Source organism: Chroicocephalus ridibundus, chromosome 5 (assembly GCF_963924245.1).
Source record: "Chroicocephalus ridibundus chromosome 5, bChrRid1.1, whole genome shotgun sequence".
NCBI lineage: Eukaryota > Metazoa > Chordata > Aves > Charadriiformes > Laridae > Chroicocephalus > Chroicocephalus ridibundus.
Window position 1 is genome coordinate 73,268,815 of NC_086288.1, and position 20,734 is coordinate 73,289,548.

The 20,734-nt window shown below is 37.3% G+C and overlaps 1 protein-coding gene across 2 annotated transcripts in view; it reads right to left on the reverse strand.

Moving 5' to 3' along the window:
* The window catches only part of DLC1 (DLC1 Rho GTPase activating protein), a 275,274-nt gene that overhangs the window by 235,855 nt on the left and 18,685 nt on the right, over positions 1 to 20,734 (reverse strand). Inside the window, exon 1 of one of the 2 annotated variants that reach the window (XM_063337038.1) lies at positions 763 to 1,082. The exons of the other annotated variant lie outside the window; for it this stretch is intronic. The gene's annotated coding sequence lies outside the window, so the exon portion shown is untranslated. Of the gene's footprint in view, positions 1 to 762; positions 1,083 to 20,734 lie in introns of those variants that run through there. 2 annotated transcript variants of the gene reach the window in all.

The window sequence follows — 20,734 nt, forward strand, 5'->3', positions numbered from 1 at the left end:
GCAGTTCCATTCAAGCATCAGTTAAAGATAATATCCCAAATTTTCCCCTAAACTCCTTAACAGCAGAATCTTGTTATTTTTAATAGTTAAACGATGAGCAGGTTAAGAAAGAGACTGAGTAAAGTCATATATCTTCACTGAAAATTATAGTCACATGACATTTATTGAATCTTGCTTTCCCTCTTCTAAATGCTAACAAGCACACCCCACACTGCGTATCTAATCGTAGGTTACTAAAAATAATCTAATTTAGCTAATGCCAAGAAATAAACCTGAGAATTTCAGATTTAGAGCGTAGACATTTAAGACTGGATTGTCAGCTATACCACAAACTTCGTCTGGGACGGAGAAAAGGCTAGAGACCAAGCCCAGCAGAGGTATAACTGAGATATCTACCTAAAACACTCCTCATCATCATTACTGCCAGAGAGGAGGGAAGGGAAGGGAAGGGAAGGGAAGGGAAGGTGGGGGGAGAGAAAAAAACCATAGCCCTAAATGCCCTCCCTGCTGGCAAATGAGGTGAAAAAAGAAATCATTCACACGTCTAGCTTTGCTATTTAATGTCCATTAAAAAATGCAAGCAAGACCATGCAGCTCTACTTATATATGAATGCAAATAAACAAAGTTCAGCATATCAAGCATATTTTAAAAGAAGAAAAACGCACGGGAAGATTTTTTTATAGATCTGGCGCATTTTGATAAACAGAATTGGCACAGTCTACAACGAAATGTACATTTTTAATGATTATCATTTTTTTTACCTCCAGTTTTAGTGCTGAGATCCTGAACGCAGAAAGTTCCAGTGCTGGATACTGCTTGTTTCTTTGCTGATTTTTCTTTTCTTTCCCTTTTTTCCCTTTTAAATTTTATTTTCTGATAGTTTAAAGTACAGAAAGATTCCAAGACAGCCTTACCTAGATGAAGAGAATCTGGAGTTCGGACATGACCTCCCTAAAATCTTTGGTCAATAAAAGGAAAAAAAAAAACCCAAAAAACAACAAGACACCACGAAACTAAAAAACCAACCAAAAACCAAAACACAAAACGAAGGAGCAAATAAACAAACAAAAGAGCCCGGTCCCAGTTAGCTCCTGCTAGCATAAAAGTTCAGATTTCGCTACTGAGATCATTGCTCTATTCTAAGCGGTTTTGCTCAATGTGTGACTCTAACAAAAACACCCTCTTGCAGCTGGAGGGAGCCTTAAACTAAGCACGAGCCTGTCAAGCTTTTCCCAGTGACTTCTGTCTACTAAATTCAGACTGATGTTTTGTGAAAGGGGCCTCAACAACCAGGCCCAGATTGCCTGAAAAGTATTTCCTGCCTTTGAGAGAGAGGGAGAGGGAGCGAGGGAGCGAGCCTGCCTGCCTGCGCCAGGGAGAGCGCGCACGGGGAGGGGGGAAAGGGGAAAAAAAAAAAAAAAAGACAAAAAAAAAAAAAAGACGGCAAGACCGAGCATTTCAAGACATTCGGCTGAATCCACTGCTGGGCTATTTCTATCAAACGGGGAAGGTCCGTGCCACAGCTCCGTAACGTAAACATGTTTCCCCACCCCTCCCCTCCTGGTTTGTTTTTCTTTGAAAAAAATATTTTATGCATCTCTTGTGTTCGTGCAAAGGTAACGGTTACCTCAGAACGACAGGAGAACGACTCTGAAACGCCTGGTCTTTGGCACCAGGTAGTGAGAAACAGGCAGAGAACAGCGTGGTCTAAACTCAATTAACACATGGCATCGACAAAGGGTCTAGCGCTATTCTGGCGAGCAAATAGGCAGAGTCAGAGAGATACCGTTTACACGCGCATGCTGAAATCGTATTCCTTCTCAAGAGAATAAGCTGGGTCTGAGAAAACGAAGACTACAGCTTAAAGGCAGTCATATTGCAGGCAGTGGTATATGTTGCTTTACCTCTACTGAGAATCCTCCAGAGTCACACAAATCCAGCTCTGCAAAAACACAAGGACAGACTCCATCTTGATCATATTAGTATTTTGCTGACATAAAACACTTGTAACTACTCCGTTCCAGTTTGACAGGGTGCCTGAATCACGTCTCCAGAGTAACCCACAGCATCTACATCCTTCGCCCTATACAAATTTAGCGAATATCATCTGTTTATCTTTTCTGCTTTCTTCTGCCTCCTCTGAATGACTTCCTCTTAGCCGTTCCAGCCTGAGAACTTGGATTACCATTTGGTTTTGATTAAAACCAGACGGACAGCTCTGTAGAAGTTTGAGGGTAAGCTAATGGAAATGACTAGTATGGCTTTAATTAGTGTATCTATTAATAATAAATATTAGCTCTTCATATACCAAATTCCATTAATAAACACATGCAAAAAACATCCTCGCTCACCGGTCTCATATTTAGTTGAAATAACTTACTCAATTTTTATTTCATTTGATTCAACGTGAATCATGAGGGTAATGACAACGTATGATTTCCAAACTACAGGGTGAAGCCAACTCTTCCCCCCCCCTCCCCCCCGTTCTTTAAAGAAAGAAAGAAGTGTTGCTAAGTTTAATCGCCTTCCCAGGTGATTCAGTGACACATCATCTACGTTTTGATGTCCCTTCAGCGAGTGTAAACCTTCTTTATTACTTATTGCTCTGAGTAAATGATTTTACCGTTACTGATCAGGTTAGTGGTTGGACTCTTTGGCCTTTGGCTGGCCTTCAGAGGGAGCTACAGAGATGCGGATGTAAGACACCGCATACGCTACACAAAATAGTGCCTGGACATTTAGTGACCAGAAAGTCTCTGTGCAGCAGGCCTGCCTCAAGTGGGATAGGATATTTATTCTGAAAGGAGATAGCAAACCTTCATAATTACTCGCTGCTGATACATGAGCTTTCTACCAGCCTCCAACAACTGCCTTTTAACTGTTTATACAACGCCTTCATTAGCTCAAGCGAGTCGTCTTGAGGGCATTTCTTCAGTCAAAGAAAAGCCAGCCCTGTAGGGCTGCCTCCAGCTCCCACTACTATGGTCATATCTGGAGCTAATTTGTCAAGCTTTAGTTCCTCAGCATGTGGAACTTTGTGCTAAAGTCTGCTAAATTTGCCAAATGTGGTCTTCATTGTTGTACATGTAATTTTATATATGCATTTTTCAGCCTTAAAATTACGGTATTAACTTTAAAAGTTAGTTGCAAAATTATGCAGGCCCAAATGGAAGCGGCTTTGAAATTTTTCCCAGTAGCTTTCACGCACGTGGATAGTGGAGGTAGACACCCTTAAGTGGAATGACTTGCCAGCCTAACCTCTGCATCTTCAAAGACAGAGGTCTTTGAAGCCCATAAAAGGCAATGGCATATGTGGTGGTAAACTCTGATCAGACAGAAGGGCAGCCCCAGAGGTAAATAACTTTTCAGAATTATTTTTAACTATATTTGGCTAGCCCGAGAGCCGAACGCTTAACTTTTACGCTACTATAAAGTGTGATTTATGCTATTTTCCTGAAAGATTTCCAGATTTGGAATTCAGCAAATAAACAACAGGCTGCGAAGGGACACATTTTATTTGCAATTATGCGATTGCATAAATTGCACAATTTTGAAATTTATTTTTATGGGAATCAAAATAAAACAAAAAGCCTTTAGTGTCCTTACAGTTAAAATTTAATAAGAACGTTGTTTTTACAATACCAAAAAAGTAATGAAAAATTGAAACACACTCTTCCAAAAAAAAATATTTCAAGACAGAATTTTAATTAATTTTTTTTTTCCTAATTATTTTTCTTCAGCTAAACTTCAATTCATTTGCCACCAGGAAGCTTTGATTTCAGTAAAATAGGGTGGTGGGGTTTTTTTTTTTTTGCAGAAGGTGGTCACAGGAATAAGACAGATTGAAAAATGTGTAAATGAGGACACATTTAAAAGTTATGAAATTATTAGGACATGGTCTGCTCTGTGAAGCAGTTTCACAAAGACAACTTTCACATGTTCTAAGCCTTGATGAATAGCTAAAAAAGAGGAAAGGAGGACATCGTAGACAATGTCTGTCCATTTCCTGTCTGTCTAGGAAAACTGGGGACAGACTGTCTGCTGTATATCTTTTCCTGCTATCGCATCTCCAGAAAGGAGAATAACCAGAGTTTGAATACTTGTTCTAAGATGCTTTAATAAAACTTCATAGTGATACCAATAAAAAAGCATATAGCAGTATTTTATGGTGAAAAAAGAAAAGAGAGAACACACAGAATCAGATCATCTATGTCGGAAAATGTTAATAATTCTGTTGGGCCTTGGACAACCAGTAGAACTGAAAAAGTAAAGAGAGGAATGAAGGATTAATAAGAACCAAAAGGTAATTCACTAATAAGACAAGTTAATAGCACCGCTGTGCTTTGTATGTGGTGATAAAATGCACTTCAGCTGCAGTCACACTGACTATACTACAATGTTAGAATTTATCTCCTTGCTATTTCTGAACTTAAAACGCTATTTTTTTGTTGTTGTTGTTGATACCTCTGCAACTGAGAAAACCATATGGCTCAAAGCTAGGCCATATAAATCAGGTATTCAGACAACTCTAATTTCTGTTTAGGTAATGTTAGATGAACAGTTATAATATTCTATTATAACAACTATAATTTATTTCTAAAATAATTATAAAATGAGAATGATGAAGAAAAATATATCATATATATAATGTTATTTATCTACAAATATAAAATATTTTTGTCATACTAGTATAAGCTGAGTACACCCCATGACATAATATGGAAAGAGAAACTAATAATATACTACTAACATGATCATGTGTAAAATGAACTACCAAAACAATTCAATATATAAATCAATGAGAATTTATCTGAATCGTGCAGCTGGTTTATAGAAAATCATTAACACACAATATAGCTATGTTTTATTGCATGCAAAATTCGAAATTCTTCAATGAAACAGAATCACAAGGTTTGTGGCCTGACCCAATCTGGCTTCAGGCTTAAAAAGCAATGAGTGGTTTTTTGTTTTTGTTTTTGTTTTTTTTTTTTTAAAAAAAAAAAGGAAAAAAAAAAGAAGAGCACCTGAAATCTTACTGTCATTAGTCTTAAGCAATGTGCCTCGATATGCCTCATAGGAAAACATGAAAGATCTGTTGACATCTTCCTTTTTTAACTTCTGTTAATTTTATTTATTATTAACTATATATTTTATAGCTAAGAAGTATAGTTAAACCTGAGATATTTTCTCTAATGAATAAAGTATAAGGAAAAAAATGTATCTATTTTGATTAAATACACCTGGAAACTGCTGAAAGTACAGCAAAACAGAGGCAGACCACTATTTTTTTTAACAGTTTTCAAAGTTTCAATATCTGATTTTTCTTCACAATAGATTTAATGGATTTCATGAATTATTTAATACTCTCGCATTTCACACTATGAAATATATTATTTTGTTCATGCCAGGACATTTCATGAAGAAGTTTTGGATTTGATTAAATGATTATGGATAAAACACAAGAGGGAGCAAGAGAAAGAAAGGGAAAGAGAAGCATTCATCAGGCAAACACGGGGTGGCATAACAAGGGACTGGGGGCAGTGGGGAGCTATGAGAGAAACCCAGACTTCATGTACTTGTTCTCTTCAGGGCCATAAGCGCGTCCCCTATGTCCTTGCTAGGTCCTAATACAGGATAAATGCATTGCATGAAGAAGTCTAAAAAAGGCCTTCTACAATTTCCCAGTTCCGGTAAATTTACAAATAGTTATTTCAATAAAATGACACTCATTTGAGTCTGTTAAGGCTACATCTATAGGCAAAACTCTTCACTGCCAAGACTTTACGAAGAGGATACAATTGGAACTACTCAAGAAATGTCTGCAGCAACCTTTAGATAGCCACTTTTCAGGACTCAAACTCACTATGGTTGGACTCGATGATCTCAAAAGTCCTTTCCAACCATGAAGATTCTATGATTCTCACTAGGAGAAGCGACGGTATCTGTATGTATCACTGAGTAATAATTCGTAATTAAAAAACAACAACAACAACAACAACCCACAAATTAAAGTGGTCCCAAATATACTGTTCATTTGGAATTTGCTAATTACAATTCTGCGATTTGGAATATTGAATTCTAATTGTCAAAGAACCTAAACTTCTCAATAATTTAGACAGAAACATTTAGATCATTGTTTAAACACCTTTAGTTTTGCACATGCTTACATACCTTCCTGTTCGCAGTGACACAATTATCCTTAAGCCATCAAGGGGAAAGAAGAAAGTTAAGGACATTTTGGTTTTTATTCAAAGATCCTAATTTTTCCACAGAAGATAAGCTCTGAAATATGAAGCTGCTCCTGTGACGCACACAAGTGCCAAAATAATATGTCAAATGAGGATTAACATTGATTAAAAGAATGAAATGACTTTCAAAACGGGTAGATGGTAATCCTTATGCCTATTTTTATCCCTATTTTTAGCACTGTTTGATCTATTTCCTGTTTAGGAATTTTTGATCATTCAAATTCAGGTTTGAATGATCAAAAGAAGGATTTTGTTTATAATATATTAGGGTATTTAAAGTGTGTTTGTCAGAGTTGCTTACATTTTCCATGACATGGATTCTTAGCCATCGCTCCAAACAAATCTCACTTATTTACAAGCTTCGCATTTCTGTGTTAGTATTTTAAAAACTTTTCTTCATTAATTTTCATACAAAATCCTTTCAGGCTACTCTATTTCAGTAGGGCAAAGCCTCTTAGAAACACGAAAGGTGGATGCAATTGAGTGTCCTAAGGGCAATTAAACTTTCCTCAAATTCTCTCTCAAGCGTACCCTGTTAGCAGGCATGCTGGTTGATGAACACACCTTTTCTTGTGTTGGCAAATTGATGACAAAACCTGAAAGAGTACAATTACTGCAGTCCCCATGGAAATAAAAACTGTCACAGTCCACAACTTCAGGTTTCTAGATAAGTAACACTAAAGTTCAGCAAGACACTGCAGAGCTATGTGGTCGATATTGTTACACAATGATGTAAACTGAGCTGTGGTTCCAGTCTTGGCCTTGCTTCTACCTTTTAGTAATCAATCAGCGTATCTGTCATAACTTGGCAAGAAGCTCAGGAAGTTGTGTATTGCTGAACTATATCTTACATTTCCTGTTGTGAAGACTCCGTATCTTCTGTTCTGGGGATATCTTTCAAGCAATTATTATTTTTTAAATGAAGCCCCTGTGAAGACAATTTTTGTTTTAAGGATCACAAATTTCAAGCAAAAGGAAAGCACGCGGATGTAAGTAGCTGCCCTCTGTTTTCAAGTACAGTACAAATGTATTGTGGTTACAGGATGAGTTAAAAACTATTGCATGGGTGCAGGTGGTACATTTTACTTCTGTAGAGATGACAGGCACTGATAAAGCAGGATGCGTGCTTACACGTGGTAGATATTAAGGACGTGCCATCAAATATTGGGTATGAGTGGACAATATGCAGTCAGGTTCTTCAACAGTCTTCAGCTCTCAGTGAAGACAGTACTTTCCTTAAATCTCATTTATATGAATGTTCTTGGAAGGGCATTGCAGTACATTTGCATGAAAAGTCACGTTTTGTTGCTGTTATTGTTTTTGTGATAGGATTGAAATAGCTACACTAAACTCAGGGGAGATATTCAGTTTATAGCAGTTAGGACGTGGTCCATTTATTCCAGACTTTCACAAGCTATTTGGATTCACCCTTCCTAATTGTTTTCAGATCTGTGAAACAACAGTCTCTCAATGGTTGTGTCTGTTCAGCATAATCTACACGAGACCTTTATACCTACAATCATTCCAACCATTTAGATTGGAAAAGACATTTAAGATCATCTAGTCCAACCACAAACCTAACACTGCCAAATCCACCCATTAAGCCATGTACCTAAGGGCCACATCTACCCATCTTTTAAATACCTCCAGGGATGGTGACTCAACCACTTCCCTGGGCAGCCTGTTCCAATGCTTGACAGCCCTCTCAGTGAAGAAATTTTTCCTAATATCCGATCTAAACCTCCCCTGGCGCAACTTAAGGCCGTTCCCTCTCATTGTCTACTGATTTGTTGTTGTTGTTTATATTTAAATTTATACTTATATATTTATTTATATTTACTGTTAATTATTTTATTTTTGTCCACCTATTCAAAGTGGAGTCTAGGAACATAAAAGCTGTTGATCCGCTTCCTAAAGCCTCTTTCTGTGGTTGGATGCACAGGAGCATTCAATAACATTCAGGAGCTTATCATTCTCTCTCGTTGTAATAATAGGTAAGTTTGTAGTGTATGAAGGGAGAGAAACAGAGTCTTCTGACCAACTTCTGGGAGTGCTTTCAGCAAGAAACTATGGCAGTGGACCCTCTTCCTAGGAATTAATCTAAAAAAATTACCTGAGTACCAAAAGCATTTAACGAGTACAGGAAACGTTCAGCGGAAAGTCTTATGAACCATTAGGTCAAATCCAGTTCAGACAGGTATATTTCAACAGTGCTATTCAGTTCCAGGAGACAAAACCCTACATTAGTAAAATTATTATCATGGCTATGTCTAAAGGGAATGGATAGGAAAATTGAACTCTTCAACCTGTAGACTATTTGCAAAAGAATAGATTATGAGCACACAAGTAAAACCACTGTATATTCAATTGTTGCTGCTGTTTTTTTCTTACTCACTATAGAGTATTCTTATGCTGCCACTGTTTGTAGTATTGTCTTCTGATGGTGCTAACCGTATCTTACGCAAAGTTTTCTACGTGCCTTATAAGGCTATTAAAGCCACACAGCTATTACCAGAAAGAAACGGGAATTTATGGACCATCACCTTTATGCATGACTGTGTCCCTTAATCTCATCGTTGTCAATGAATAATTGCTGAAAATACTGAACTTTTTTCTGTTTCCAGCTTCCCATGTGACTCTGAATGAAGTATCAAACATTGAGAAACACGGTTATAATTGTAATATGTAACAAAGGCCATGTCTAGATGATTTAGTTACTGCATGCCTATCTATGAGTAAAGTTATTCATAAACATCTATAGAACATTTACATGATAACTAAATACACATTTAACAACGAAACAAGTATCTTGGTGATCGTTATTAGCAAGAGACTAATACACTAACTAGTCATTATAGTCCGTTATTACTTTTCAGAGTTTAAAATAAGAAAATTAATAACAAAAAATGATTTAAAAAGTCATTTAGATTATGTATGTCAAGTCTCCTGCTTATAATGAGCCATTGGCAACCATCTACGGACTTTATGTGCTATAACTGCTCCAAACCACTTGACAGACTGAGGGACACAGAGCTGAGGAGAACCATGCAAATTAAGCTTAAGATGACTTCTGTCTATACCTTAACTCAAGGGATGTCCAGTTAGGTTAGATTATGTGGGGGATGGCCAGTAGACTCCATCTTGCAAAATACAAAATTCTTAAAATATTTATTGCTTCAGTACTGCTGTTATGGAGAACATTATACAACCCTATATACATCTGGGGAAACGTACGCTTTGTTTGAACGTCTAGGGAGTACTTTTCACTTGTTAGAGTTGTGCCAAATATCCCATTAAAAAAAAATAATCCCATAAAAAAAACCCCACCAAAACTAATTTATCTGTGGCTTCAATAATGTTAACCTGCTTTCCAGATTAGTTCTTAATCCACTGAAGCTCACCGTTTTAAGATGCACACCTAGCTGAATACGTGGTGCTATTGTCAATTTTCATCCTATACGGCATAACATGACAAGACCCTGTTTGTTTTGCATTTGGATGTGTACACACTGTTTAACATTTCTACAGAATCTATAAAGTTTGTGCAAACTTTGCCTTTATTTTCTCTTTTGCAAAATACTCCAAAAATTTGCCCTTTCAGTGTCACAGTTCATTCCATTAGTAATCCGTTTCGTCTTCGTAGTCAACAAGAAAATACTCATAGTGGCACTGTGTTTGTTCTTAAAACAAACCAAGCCAGGCTGTTTGCCTGTTTCCTGAGAAAATACTTGGGAGACATAAATACAATTATCACTGTTTTTCTGTAGAAACCACCGATTACTCAGAATAAATTCAGACTTCCCAAACAATAGGGAATTATTGGATTACTTCAGACAGATTCCTTCCTGGTGTCTTTTTATTTAGTGTCATTAACTTAGCTGCGCTGTGCTGCCTTAATCATTAGAAGAAATATATTATTTGATAAGTGGTCATTTGTGTGACAATATAAATCGTCATGTATGATGGCAGAACAATCAATCTATACAAAACATAACATTCTTTCAGCTAAAAACTGTAAGTTTTGAATATAGCAAGAACCGCATGGGTACATCCAGTGAGAGATGCAGGCTTTCAAAAGGATAAACTTACATTCCAGAAATACTTTTAATTTGGGCCAAATACATTTATAGCTTTAATATATTTATAGCTTTTAATGCTGTCCTTATGGAATCAGATTTAGGAGTTACTGCCTCAAAGATGAAGATTCCTGTGTTTTTTAGAGAAAGACCAGGAAAAAAAAAAAAGAACGAACTATTTTTTGGCAGAGAAAGATCCTTCTGTAATTTGTATTATTACATAACAGGAATCTTTCAACAGAATGGGTATGTAAAAGAATAATAATTAAGCACCGGACACATTCGGTTTAGGTAGGAAATGAGAATATGCTTATAACTTCAGAGTACAGGTAATATCGGTACATAATTAACTATAAATTACATTTCTTATAGGATATTCAGTTATTTGCAGCAGCTAGATGTGTTTAGGTATATTTGGATACTGAAGCATGTACTGAACACTACATTTATGAGTGGCAACTGCTAAATGCTAATAGACAAAGTAAGAAAGTCTAAGTTCACATTTTTCTTTCCATTGAAGAGAACACTGCAAAGTGGAAGGATCTTCAGAACAATTATGTACCTACAGTACTAAGCTTAGAATTTATAGAGAAAGTTGTCCCTCTACGGACATAAGCAGTTTTGTTTGACAAAGAGGGAGTCATTCTCATTTCTGTGAGCTACAAGCTCATATCAGTACTTTATTTTTCTAGTATCGTGTGGACAGTCTAACTCTTTCTGTCAAGAAAAAAAGCTTTGAAAAAGGCCAAGATGCCACACTTCCCTAAAAAATAGGTACTACAAAAGTATGCTTTCTGAACTTCCTGGCTTTTATGAAACATAGTATTCATTAATCAAAGGCAGCAGCTGCTCAACGAAACACCACAATATGAAAATCTCTGTTACATCAACATTACTAAAATTTAATCTGAGTTTGATAGAAAAGAACTGGAGTCTGTGAATGCCTCTACTTGTTACCGGGATTTTACACAACAGAAGGAACTGTGGTCTGCTTCTAGTGGTTTTGTCTGTAGCCGTGTAGGCTCTGAAAAGCGGTAAGATTGAAAAGGCCCCAAATCCACCCAATCTCAAGAACTTTCAAAGACATATATGGAACGCGCTGGTCCTTAGTCCTGGAGGAGAAAATGCATACATAAAATGCCTTTCAGATATTTTAGCTAAAATGGAAGTTTCTCAGAAAAATAAAAAATCAGTAATATGACAGTAACTAATCTAGAGGTACAGCCAGCATGCAAGTCACCTCACAGCATAATCCATCTAGACGTATGGTTATTAGCTAACTCAATTAAAAAGAAACTTCAAAAATCTCTACTAATTAAAGAAATAATTACTAAATTACCGGTCGAAAAATATGATGGCTATAAATAATTTGTAAACAAATTAAATATCCTTGTAATACCAAGAGCATTTGGCACTAAGTCATGGACCAGAACCTGCCTTTAAACTTGAGACGGCGGGGTATGTGGGATGTGGATGAAATTTGGCCAGGTACAGCAGTCAAATCTTGATGCCTTTCAGCCCATGGAGTTGAAAGGCACGCAAGTTAATTCTGGAGTTCAGAGCAAGGCCGTCACTGTGTTACTGCAGGTGTGCTTAGCATCGAGCGTTGTTTCAAATCGGTTTTCAGTTACGGAAAGGCTGATTGTCCACATCCTCACATCATATGGGGGGCACAACCCCCCAGCCACATGCCTCACTGAAGGCTTGTCATCTCACCCTGTCCTGGCCCCCCGGCCCACAGCTTCCTAGAGAGCTCTGAGAAAACAGCTTTGAGTTCTTCTGCAACTTGATTTGCTTTTGGAAAATTCAGTCTAGATCAGAATATAAAGGAATCCAGTCAGAGAGCTCAGTCTGCTAACAGCAGCAAACAAAATAATTTAGACCTTTCAGACGTGAATCTGGTTAGTATTTTAAACTCTACAGTGCATGTGTTTTCTAAACTTTAAGGTACTCTCAGCTATGACTGTCTAGTTACCGTGCCTTCCCTTCCACTGCTGATTTTTGAAGTTTTTAATGTATGGTTTTTACTTACATAGAGAGGCAGAAAAAGAATTTGGTTTTAAAATTTGCTTTAACATGAAACTCTGTTAAGATTACAAATATAGAAATTCCAGATGACACATACAATAGTCTCAGAAATGCCATTTAATTCCCTATTGATAACTTTTCTGTTTGTTTTTATGAATATTTTTACAGTATTCCAAAAATTACTACTTACATTTTCCAAAAAAGAAAACCCAAATCAACAACCATATAAATCAGCACAGGTTTCGTTCCAAGAATTGCTTTTATTTATAGACTAGAGGCTCCCAGCTGTGTATAAAATTTCTGTTAGTACCATACTTAGTGTTGAGATCATACCAATTATAAAAGATGGAGAAAGACTGACATTCCACAAGACATTGGCTAGATTTCAGATAGGAAATGTGATCCGGGATGTGTCTGCTGAGAAAGAATCGCTGAAAAACTAAGTGTGGTGTAGATGTGTGTTTTTCATTTTTATTAGGAATTTTATAGGTGCAGATTTTAAAAATACATAGGAAATAATAACCATAAAGGAGATTTTGTGGGAGGGAACGACTTTAGTATAAAACAGTATTAATATTACAGATGTAAAAATCTTCCAGGGTGCAAAGTTAGGCATTTAAACATAATATAAACGTTCACACACAAATAGGTATGACATTGCATCTTGCTGCTCTTTAATCATGCCATAATTTTATTCAGAATTCTGATAAATTAAGGAAGGTCCCAATTTATGATTCGCATTGTGTAAGGTAGCGCACCAAGGACAACCTTTCCTCCATTTGTAATTAGGTGTATCAAGGGCTATTAATCAGACAGACAAACTTCGGCTTGAGTTTCTGAGCTAACCTGAAGACTTCTGAGGAAAATGGAGGGCTAAAGAGAACTACCAGGGGAATGCTCCTCATGAGGTGGTCCTGTTCTTGTATTGTATTCTTTCATGACTTGCCACTACTAGGAGTCTGCTCCTGGCCGCTCTGAGACACAGGATAGTGGGCACTTTTGGTCTGACCCAGTCTTGCATTACAGTACCACCATTCTTATATCATGTTTTCCTATGAGTACCTCCTCCTTCTACAGAATATACGATTGCAAATTCAAGGAAATCCGACATTTCTGACAACTCTTTGACTGTTTTTATTTCCCCCTTAGAGAGGTAAAAAGAAACAGCTGAAACAGACTATTTTTTAATGTCTTAGTTGAGTGTCGGTTTCGTCCGCTTACTAACTTATTAAAAACTGAGAAGATTTAACTTTTTGTGTAAAAGAGCTTTTTTCCTAACTGATCTTTCCAAGAACTTGCATACAGTAAGGACTGGGTCTGCTGGAACCCAAAGAGGAGATGAGCTTCTTTGATTGACTGGGCAAAGGTGCACCCTGTGTAACGGGCTGTGGATGAGGTTTCAGAGGCAGGAATGTGTCCGTTGCTGTGCCTGTTGCTGTGCCCCAAATGAGATGGCTTGACACACCATGGATACCTGGTGAAGGTAACTCCTCCTGCCTCTTTCTGTAGAGGGGGGTAAAATTATTCACCCCTTCTAAAGAATTCATCACATTTTCCAGGGAAGAGTCCCTCCGGTCTCCTCTCCTGCAAGAAGGCCAACATCCGATCCACAAAACAGAGAGCTAGATGATGCTGGGAGAAAAATACCTTGTTTTTTTCTTTCTCCCCTCCCTCTCCTTCCCCCAATTCCAGCAAGTATTAAAGCTGCAGCTACCTACAGAAATACCTCCAATCTTAATTGTCTGCTAATACTGAAACCTCAGAATGACAGACATCGAAACCTGTTTGTTCTTTAGATCCCACTACCTCCCTACAGCACAGTTCGAGATAAGCTGTTATAAAGACGGCTAAGAGCAATCTCGAAACACATGCATGCACATATTAAGCCAAATGTACAGAAAGCAATGACGCAAATGTGAAAATATTTTCATCCTAGTCCTTCTAGTTGCCGGATGGTAATTAGAAGGATACTGTGATGAAAACAAGGAGGCCATCAATAGCTGCAGCAGGTTTTTCAAATGTGGCTTCCATCCAGAAATGGGATAGGACTCTATGGGGATAGTGCATCACTTCATGCAGATTTTGTTAGTGGATCAGAGCATACACTCACTTTTTGTTATAAATATGAGCAAAGACATATCTGCAACATGAACACCAAGTGGGTTGGGGTATCATAGCCGTACATTACATACCAGCGCAACCACATTGCATACATCTCAGCCTATGTGGAGCGATATATTTCTTAAGGTGTTTTTTTAAAGAAACAAAGTCCAACAAAACCCAAACCCCTCAAAACTTAAATTAAAAACAGAGGATTTGATGGTTTCCACATTAATCTGCCCCCAGAATCCATAATGAAAATAAAACGCAAGTAATGTCTCTCTGTGAGCTGAAATGAAATATCTGATATATAACTGTTGAAAAAAGAAAATGTTGATGATTAAGAGTTAAATTTATCATTTCTGCATAGCATTTAGCTATTTCACTATTTCACACAAATGGCAAGTTGCTCCGTGAACAGCAGGGATAATTAAGTCTGATTACTTGCAGTATTGTCTTTTACACTTAGATTCTCTATGCCTAAAAGGATTTGATCTCTTACAGAATACTCTCAGTAGCTTTCACTCTCCTTCAACTGCCTTTGAGCCTAGTATTCCTAAACTGGCAGCAAGCAGCCAATAGGTCCAAAAGTTAAAGGCACGACAGACATACTCAGAGTTGCATAGATGTCACTTATTTAAGAAATCAACCTTCAAAAGAAAGGAGTTTGAAGAAAGGGCTGTGCCTAAGCAATTTGTTTTTGAAAAATAAAGAAGATTGAACAACCGAAATGCATCGAGAGTTAGGAAAAAAGCAGGACAAATGGCTGAAAGACAAAATTTCATCCACATTTTTCTAAAATTAAAATTTTAAGTTCCTGTACTCCAAATAGATTTATTTTTAAAACGTCCTTCTTTATTACTTGTCTTTAACAGCTAATACTGTGAAAAACTAGAAGAGATGTGTTTTGATTCCGTTCATGTAAAACTTTGTGTCCAGAAAAGTCCCTCTTCCATTTTTTCATAAATGCCAGTGAGCCAAGACTGCCAGCTATTCACAGAGCTTTACACACAGCACTTGCTGCACCAGCCTCTACATGATCTTGTGGTCTGTTTCGTCTGGTCGTGCACCACGTGCTTATGTCTACATTGGTAAGTAGTGCCGACCAAGAAAAGTAAACCTGTAGAGGAAAACAGCTGAGGAAGTGAGAACGACATTATATGCATTTCAGAGGTTTTGTTTCTTTGAATATAGCGCTAGTTGGGTGCCCCAGGCGGGATGTATTAGGTGTGCTCCATGTGATGCGGTTTAATTCCATCCCCAAGGGACGATGCTCCTTGAGCCTGCTCTGTAATGCAATGCAAAACATAATAAATAGGGATGACTGGGAGGTTTGCCTCAAAATATGCTCCTGATTTGCACTAACTTGCTACTGGAGATGTATTAGGAGCCTGGAAAAAAAGAAGAAACCTCAGTAAGGGAGTTTCTGAAACAACCTGTCTCAAGGGAACTTTTCTTGGTTTGTCGGGGGGAGGAGGGAACTTAGCTCTTGATTAGACATTGGGGTGATTTGCTAATCTGTCTTTAAAGATGCAATTTATTGAATTCATTATAATTACCATTATGAGATATTTTTTTTCCCCACTAAAAAGGCGTTGCTGATTTTTAGTAGAAAATGAGATCACATACAGCTTTCATCTTGAAGGTTTTCCGCTTCCCTTTTTGCAGAATAAATATTCTATTCATCCCTTGCTGATGCTGTCTTCCTCTTTCCATTCTTGATATTTTCATTGGCAATATTTGGGTCTTGCATGGTATTTTAAAATAGAGTACATTTCTCCAAATTTAGCTTAGTAAGACATTTTTTTGCTCTCTCTCTCAGATTTCCGACTTTTCTTAGTCTGACTACCATGATTGTTCAGGGCTTCCCAGCTGCTAGTCTTTCTAGAAATGGGAAAACTGACAATGATAAAGACTGTTTTCACAGCTTTTTTCAAGACCATATGTTTAACTTGAGCAAAACCAGGATAAGCACAACAGTAGGCTTTGAGTTTGTGTAATATTTGAGAAACGGTGATTGTTCCTCAGGGAGGACTGATCTCAAAGTACAAGGGACAAAATAAATAAAACATAGTGGAGTAAATAATGGCATTGTATCCAGTTTGTTTCTTATTATGACAATGAGAGTGTTCAAAGATTTGAAGGCAATAGAAACTTAAGATAAATAGAAATAAATTCTGTTTTATTCCCATACTTGATCATTTATAGGAGCAACTCCAATTAGTGTTTCTATGTAAACATAAATGTTTAAGTTGCAAGGAACCTCCCCGCTGAGCTAATTAGATAGCTGTGGAATTTGGTCTTTTGAACAGAAGAGTTTATACTGATAAAACAATCCAGATTCAGAACAAAATGAACATTGGCACACAGTGCAACTCAGCATTGCTTGTAAAATCCTATTTTATGTAGCTTATCGTTACCTGATTTACTAACTAGACTTCTCTAAAGGACAAAGGAGACAGGGAGACTCTAGAAAAGGAAAGGTACGAAAATGGGGAAAAAATAAAAAAAAAGGATATTTTATCAAGTGACTTGACAGGAGAAGATAATGAAAAGATACCTGAAAAATGGTGCCGAACTATACACACCAAATATTTTGGAGGAAGATCAAAGAGTAGTAACACATAAGGGAAAAAAACACAAGTTATATATTTTTAAAAATAAGCTAGAAATTGGTAAATTGGAAAGGAAGGAAAAAAGAGCATATGCTGTGTTAAGATCTGAGGACTACAGCAGGAGTTGTGCTCGCCTAAGACTGGTCTGAATCAGACCTGAAGTTTCAGCCGATGACATAGTCAAAGTAAAGGAAAGGAACCGTTTTTGCCCTGCCTCCCATGACAAACTGAGATTTAAAGGAAGAATCAGAGAAGTGAGATATGCTTTACCAAGAGGTTAAAGTTAACCAAAAGGAGAATTTTGGATAACAGTTTGTCATCCCGGTAGTGAAAGAATAATGCAAGATTATCAATGTTTGATAGGAGCCCAACTTCCACAGCCTTCACCCCATACTAGATTTTAAGATTAGTTTGCAAACAGGAGAAAGGAGAGATTAAAAACAGTATTTCTGAGAGAGATGTAGACATCTGGAATGTTTTCTGGACATCATACAAGTTTTTCAAACAAAACGTTTATTTGCTTGAAGTGATAAATATGGCAAAGGCATGTATTGTATGCTTTTGCATGAAACTTTTCTTGCAAGTTGTTTCCTCTATTCACATGTTTAGTCCGCACACACATAGAAACATATATCAAGGTAAGGTATATCAAATGGTTTCATATCCACTGCATTCCACAATGCTTTTTTTATTGTTGCTGTTGTCTTTAATAAATCAAATTTTGCATTAGAAAAGGCCAATGTTTGTATATGCGACATGAACTCTTTCTTGTCTGTCTAACCATGATCAATGGTTGAATTATTTGTCCTGGCTAGACTGATGGGCACTCTGACTTCAGTGAACTCACCCTTTCTATATTTATCAGCATGGTTTTAAAGAAGTCATTGCCATAAATTCTCAGTGACTCAGTTTCCTTTGCGTGTTAAGGAGAGATGCTATTTCTTTTCCTTCCTTACCATTCAAGATAGTAAGAAGTGATTCAGCACTGTTTGCCATAATTACCTAGAAGATACCTAAAAGCAAAAGTAAAGCACTTAACAGGGGTAGCGCAAAGTTGTTATGCTAATCTAAGGGAGGTTCAAAGCAGAGCATGAATGGAAACACTGAGATAAGTTTTTCTGCATATCTGGGTAACCCAGAGTCCATTAGGTATAATTTGCAAAAATCAAAGGGATTTTCTAAGTCCTTTTCACATCTTGCAGTTAGAAAAAAAAGGTATAGTTATTATTAGGCTTCTCACAAAAGTTCATCTTTTGGAGAGAAGGTGTTCTTGATACACAGTGACCCTGGTGATTAAAATAATTTGAGAAAACTCATGAAGACAGGTTCTTCATCAGTGTGCTCACTCTCTATAACACCACAAAAACAACAAACTTGAAGAAAGGAAAAGCAAAACCATCAAACTTGAAGGGAGGAAGGAAGCAAAAACAGAGGAAAACAAAAAAAAAATTGCTGGATATATTGTCTGGGTGATCAGATTAACTGCAATCAGTACAATGAGCTAGAAATGCTAAAGACGTTTGTATACAATTGATATAATTCTTAAAGTGATTTATAAAGTAATTGGTCTTGTAAATGACATATTCATTTTATCAACCTGAAAGGGTGATAATAAAGAACTGCTCACTTTAGTCAGCGCTACCTTCTTGGGTATACTTCCTCTATTCCCATCCTTCCTAGCTGAACTTCAAGGAACAAGGGGAGAAAAATCTAATTCCAATGGACTGAAGGGAAGATATGCAAATCATTATAGCCAACTCAGACACAGAGGTTTATTACCGAAGCAGGGCACCTAATGGAGAAAAACCAGAAAAAGTACTGAAGAGTGGCAAATGAAGGAAAGACAGACAAGTTCCTTTTGAAAGGAAGGCACGGTGATCCAAAATAAGGTCCACTCCAACTAACCTGGAACTATACCATTTGAAATATTGCCGTGTCTCAGTAACAGCCTTGTTGTTAAATAAAACCTATGTTTAAAGTTTTACATTTCCCTTTGCCACTGGCTCCAATTTTATAACAGAAAGCTCAACTCCTTAAATCATTGGAATAAATGTGTTTGGTTTATTTTTTTATATAAGTTTTGGGCTGAGTAATTCAGAGAAAACTGACAAATCTGTAGTAATTTATTTTTTGAGAGATAAATATTCCAAGTAACACAAATCCTAAGATTTGTGATTCTTAGGACTTTAAACTATACTCCTCAGTAAGAGAGAAACCCTCTTAATAGGCAGCTTAGCAGCTGTCACCAAGGACCGCGATGCCTGGATGACTCTCCTCAGACAGGTGTAATTCCATTGTCATTTCTGAGGACGTGACGGGTAATATTAAAATCTAAGAAGAATGTAGTTTTATATTATACTGTAATTGATTTATGTCACAATTATAAATGAATGTAGTAAGTGATTTACAGTGACTACAACTCAAGAAAATAAGTTACAAAAACATATTTCTTTGTTAAGTAGACCTATTTGGTTAGCAACGTGCATAACTGAATTTCTCCTTCTACACTTAGTTACAGTTCAGAATTTAACCTCATAAACAGATGGAAGCAATCACATATCATATGTGGTCTGAGACAACTAGCAAAATGAGCTGGTCTGCAGGATGAAAAATCTTGAGAACCACTGATATGTTACATGCTCGGTGTTTGACTGCAAACAGTTTGTCAGCTCATGAGAATTTACTCACACGGCAGTAGAATTTTCCCATTCCAGCAGAATTCAAAGTGGAATTCAGCATGTATAAAGCCTATTTAAAAAGGGAAACTTCTGGAAGATTTGGAGATTCATCCTGACATATAATGAACTAGATGAACTCCCAATACTTTCTCTTGAAAAATGGCAATTTTCTGGGAGGGCTTCCATCCTGAAAGGTTTCTTTTCTACCTTGATCTCTCTTTTCTTTGCAGGTTCCAGGTACCACTATTCACAATACAGATTTAGTCTCTGCATCTTCAAAGAATTAGTTTATTAATTATTTTGGGAACTTGCTTCCTCTATCCAGCTCAAAGAACACCTTAAGCTCTCCTGCCTATCAAAAGGGTCACAGCAGGTTCTTAAAGGACCCTGTGTAGGTTGTCTATTCTTGCTGTCCAACCTGTATACACAGGCCATATGAAGTGTAAACTTGGGCCTAGGCTTTGGCTGAGACTCAAGTCCTAGTTCGGTGTAGTACAGCTGGCTCAGTTTTACTGAAGGAGTTATTGTTAGGGCGCAAGAAAGTACTTAAGGAGGAGCTGTGTAGAGGAACATGAGGTGTTCTCACCAGGAGGGTGACCACCACATGCTAATCCATAGCCCCCTTAGCACCTACTATTATAGAACAAAAATAAATAAATCATTCACAGAATCACAGAAACTTCAGAGTTGGAAGGGACCTCTAGAGATCATCTAGTCCAACTCCCCTGCTAGAGCAGCATTGCCCAGAGCACATCCCTCAGGGCTGCATCCAGGCGAGTCTTGAAAGTCTCCAGAGAAGGGGACTCCACAACCTCCCTGGACAGCCTGTGGCAGTGCTCTGTCACCCTCACCGTAAAGAAGTTTTTCTGTGTATTTGAACGGAACTTCCTATGTTCTAACTTGTGCCCGTTGCCCCTCGTCCTGTCACTGGGAACCAATGAAAAGAGTCTGGCAACTCTTTACACTCTAAATTCATGAATGTCCTCCT